Source organism: Petaurus breviceps, unplaced genomic scaffold, assembly GCF_028583685.1.
Source record: "Petaurus breviceps papuanus isolate PSGF00001 unplaced genomic scaffold, PetGlider_PUasm1.0 90686, whole genome shotgun sequence".
Taxonomy (NCBI): domain Eukaryota; kingdom Metazoa; phylum Chordata; class Mammalia; order Diprotodontia; family Petauridae; genus Petaurus; species Petaurus breviceps.
In genome coordinates this window covers 2,377,356-2,382,367 of record NW_027187309.1, presented here as the reverse complement: position 1 = coordinate 2,382,367, position 5,012 = coordinate 2,377,356, and the positions used below count along the sequence as shown (strand labels likewise).

The window sequence follows — 5,012 nt, the reverse complement described above, 5'->3', positions numbered from 1 at the left end:
AGGGAAGGAGGAAGGAAGGAAGGAAGGAAGGAAGGAAGGAAGGAAGGAAGGAAGGAAGGAAGGAAGGAAGGAAGGAAGGAAGGAAGGGAGGGAGGGAGGGAGAGAGGGAGGGAGGGAGGAAAAACAGAATGAAAGTCTGAATCCTACATCCCCTTTGTGATCTCAGGCAAGTCACCCCACCTCTCTGTGCCTCAGTTTCCTCATCTATAAAATAATAAGGTTGGAGTAGATAGCTTCTAAGGTTTCTTCCAGGTCCAAATCTTTGAGCCTAAGATACTTCTGTAGAAAATATTAGGTACTGTTAGGCTGAAAATTCCTTATTTATTCATTCCCCCATTAGAAATAACCTCCTTGGGGTCAGGAACTGTTTTTGCTTTTTCTTTGTATCCTCAACTTAATTCTGTGCCCTGCAGATGTGAAGTACTTAATAAACGTTTGTTGATTAACCAATTAATTGAAGGAGGCTGGATAAATAAAATCATTTTATTTAAGGTCATTTGTTTCCCCTTCAACTCTCTAGGATTCTTTGATTTCTAGCTCCATAAAATGAATATATGTGCTACTTCTTAAATTCCTAAAGTTCTAAATTCAATAAAAACAAGTTTTCCCCCAAAGAAGGATAAACTAAAAGTAAATATATACATATGTACGTAGTTAATAATAACAAAGTATGCTATTTGTGCACTGATGTGGTCTATACTTATGCCATTTACATTTTGCTCATTTAAAAAAAAGAGACTTTTAATTTAAATAAACAAATTCTTTTTTTGCTGCAGTTTTCTTATTTCAACCAAAATGCTAAAGAGGAATAAACAACTGGGACTTTGATTTCCAGTGGACCATCTTATTTAATTTTATGCATGGAGACGAACTAACGTCAAAGTACAGAACTTATGTTTTGTTTGTTTGTTTAATCTCACAAATTGCTTTACATTGTTAACAATCTCAAAAATGTTTGTGACACCAGACCCAGTGTTCCTTCAACTACATCATTTGGGTAAAATGTGAAAATCAATTCAGAATGCTTCCTTAGGTGAACTCATGAAGAAACCAGCAAAGGAAGCCACCACTGAGAGTCTGAGAGGGCAACTAATGTCTATCATCCAAAAAGAGACAAATAATCTTAACCCATAAAACACTATGAGAAGATGTGATTGACCAATAATCTGTACAACAACGAATAGCACTCTACCTATAAGGGTAAGTAAGGGCAACATTCCACCCCAGTGATTATTCCCATTGGCTCTAAAAACCTTAGTGATATTGCAGCTGTCTAATTAATTCCAGATTCACTGTGCTGCTATTGTTATTACTGAGCAATGTGTGCTGAAGGCACTTAGAAAAACAAGAAAGTATGAATCCTGATGGACCTAAGCTAGGCAGGATCTCCTACCATCTGTGGTCTGGGTTTTTTTGGGGGGTGGGTTGGGGGGCAAGGGGTACATATAAGTGGCATGTCATAGAGGGGTTACCTCATTAGATATAGATTGGACAAGATGACTTCTGAGGTTCTTGCTAGCTACAAGAGTCTGTGAATGCTGAACTTGCCTAAAGATAATTTTGTTTATTCTCATCAGTACAATATAAACAATTAACAACTTTGGCAGCTCTACGTCCCTCTTGTAAAACTGTAAAACTCCAGAATAAGATAGAAATGACTCTACATCCCAGATTTCATAGGACAGTCCTAATTTTAAGAATCATCTGACGATAGACAAAGGATATTAAAGATCATCTAGCCTAATATCCTCATTTTACAAATGAAGAAACAAAGTAGAAAAGTATATGTTTAACCATGGTTTTTATAAAAGAAATATCTGTGTTTATCTTTTTTTTATTTTGGAAAATAATAATGGTTCAAATTTATATACCACTTTAATATTTAGGTTATAGATCTAGAGCTGCTTTAGATCTAAAAAATCACATAGTACAACCCATTTATTTTATAGAAGCCAACAGAGGTTAATTGACTTTTTCAAGGTCACAAAGATAGTAGAGCCAGAATTCGAACACAGATCTTTTGACATCAGACCCAGTGTTCCTTTAACTACAGCACATGAAATCCTTTCCTCAAAACAAGTCCTTTAGCTAGGTTGAACAAGCATTACTTCTCTATTTTATTGATAAGGAAATTGAAGCTAAGAAATATTCAATGGCTTCCTAATGGGCTCATAGCTAGGACCTGAAGCCAGGTCTGAGACTAAGACCAGTTCACTTCTTTATGTGATTTGAGGTAACAGCAGATCAGTACAAACCTATAAGACCAGTCTAAAGTTGCTGAAGTAAGATCAGAAACTCTTAAGGAGATGAAAAGTTCCCTGAAAACGGAGACAACATCTTAACTAAACTTATCCTAGTATAGTGCTCTGCACATAGTAGATGCCTAATAAATGTTTGTTGAATGAAAGAATGAAGTGAAGGTTTTATTATTACATTACTACCAACTTCGTACAAGGCTACCTCCACTCTCTGAGACCTTGAAGCTGGAACCAGTTATGGTATGGAAAGGGCAGAATACTAAGGAAGACATCTTCTCATTTAAATATTCTGCCTAACTAGTTTTAAAAAAAAGAAAGGTAAAATCAATATTATAAACCTATTCTTGAGATTCATCTAGCTGATATGGCATAATTACAACAGAGTTATGATATTGAAAAATTTTCTTTGGTGGAGTATAAAGTTCCCTTTTTGAGTCTTACTGTAGACCTACTGCATGAATTGTTTTTCTTTTCCTTCCTAAACCCCAAATTGCCTTAAGTGCTGTAATTGTTCTCTTTAATTTTGACTACTTTTATTATGCCAAGTATGATTATTCAATGACTATGAAACATGTATTAAAAGCTCTGTGGGTTCTTTCTCATTAAAAACTTTAGTCATACATACATATGTATAATATTACACATATGTATATGTAGATATAGAGGTACTATCTAGAGAGAGAGATAGTAAAAAAAAAGTCAGTTTGAGAATTGTATTTGCAAGGACAAAAGATTGTACAAGGAATATATCTGATCACAAAGCAAGATCCTTATTACTGTATCAGGATGTAGGTGGGGAGGGTGTTAAGGGGGAGAGAGGGTGGGGAAAGTTCTAATAATAGGACATTATTAGCTTTGGATAAAGGGCTGAAGGGCTTCATTGATGTTCATTAAGATTTCCTAATTAGAGAGTGAATAACTGCTATTTAATGGGAAGTGAAGGGGGGATGGTTGAGAACAAACATAGAACTGGGTGAACTCTTTACTCCCCTTATGTTTTGAAGTGGGGAGGATGGGTAGAAACTTTAAAACTTGTCATTAATAAGTCTTAATGGGTTCAGTGAAAATATTACACTGGTCTCCTCCCTTCTCCCTTTGGAAAACATTCAAAGGAAGAAAGGCAGGAGGAGGCAAAATAAGGGAAGACAGGATATCTGGTCTTGCAGGAATCTGAGACACAGAAACTTAAAATATCTCTTTAAAATGTATTTGGGACATATATTCATGGTCAAATAGTCTGTCCAGATAGCTGTTTCAGGGCCTAATGAAAGGAGGAGGCTTGCATAATGGTAGATAGAATCATACCTATAGGACTGGAAGGAGTGTTTATTATAGTAGACATTGGGTTGGGGACTGGGCAGCCCAGTAAAAGAAGTGGTTTCAAAATGTTCCCTGGGAGCCTGAATTTCAACACACACTACCGTAGGAGGTGTCTGTAAATTGATAGTTTGAGGCAGCCTAGGTGTTTCAGAGTCTTTGTTTCAATATTCCTTTTTTGAGTTGCCTTTTAATCATCCCCTACTATGATGTCAGCCAGCCTGGGAGTGAAACAATACAACTGATCCAGGATTCTTAATGCCATGGTTATGTGATTTACTGCCACACTTTGCTTAGTCAGCTGGGCAAAGATTTAAAGAAAATAAACAATGTATGATGGTATATCTATAGATTTGATCACAAGACCTAAGCCATCAGGTTTATAGTAAGGCAGTGGCAAAGTAAACACATAGTGCGGAGCTGAAGGCAGGGGGGCTGAGCTCTGTGTGCATTTGTATGAGTATGTGTAAAGGAAAAAGCGATCAGAGGAGTCAGATGCTCAGGAGCATGCTCAGTAGTGTTCTGGGCTCCTCGAACAGGCTGGGCAGTCAGTGAGGTGGATTAATTGGAACTGATGGAAGAGAAAAGCATGATTAAAACTGACACCGATCCAAGTCTCTGGAAGGACCTCTGGCAAATGATTTCTTTCCTGGAGGCCAAATGCAAGGAGCAATCTTCCACCGCTCAGTTTGTTTGTTGTTAAGGGATTAAATTTTTATTAATATATAAACAAAACCTCCAAATATACGTGTTCTAATTCCCATCTGTAAAGCATTTTTACATTGGACAGAGGTCCAGAAAGCATGTCCAGAAAGCTGTTGAAGCAACAATGGGATTCTAAATGACCATCACCCCCCCCCCCAAATTACGGGAAGAACTGGACACGGGACGCTGACAAAATAAGGCAATTGATGCTCCATCTAGTTCCTGTACCTAAGAGCAATAAAGTATGTTTACACATTCACACGCGCATGCACGCACGCACACACGGCTGTCTGGACCTGTGGGATGCTCCTGCTTGTCGGTGGGAGATGGTGCTTGTATGTGGCCGGGGGTTGGGGGGCTCCGGCCAGGAAGTCAGTACTCACCTCTCAGTCTCTGGAGGAACCTGGGCCACGCCTACTTGGGTAAAGTGGGATCTTCTCCTCTAACGCACTGCTAGGCTCCCCGGGCTCTCCTGCTCTATCACGGCTCTGAAGAAACCTCCCTCCGACTTTGGACCCAAAGCAGCCCCCTGCTTCTGAGCATGCCCAGCGCACATAAGAGTTGCACGGTGCAGACTCCACTTCTCCGGGTTTTAGCTGTGGCTAAAAAGGAACAGAGAGAGGGAGATGCTAGACAGAGGGCTTCAAAGAGGAACTGCCTTTGAAAAGGGCAAGGATGGGGCGGGGGAGCATTGCCGTGCGTTAAGCATTTTTACATTGGACAGAGGTCCAG

The 5,012-nt window shown here is 39.0% G+C and overlaps 1 protein-coding gene across 3 annotated transcripts in view; it reads right to left on the bottom strand.

The window, feature by feature from the left end:
- The window catches only part of KBTBD11 (kelch repeat and BTB domain containing 11), a 59,996-nt gene that overhangs the window by 34,243 nt on the left and 20,741 nt on the right, over window positions 1-5,012 (bottom strand). For all 3 annotated transcript variants that reach the window (XM_069065404.1, XM_069065402.1, XM_069065403.1), the window contains exon 2: window positions 4,664-4,882. The gene's annotated coding sequence lies outside the window, so the exon portion shown is untranslated. The remainder of the gene's footprint in view (window positions 1-4,663; window positions 4,883-5,012) is intronic.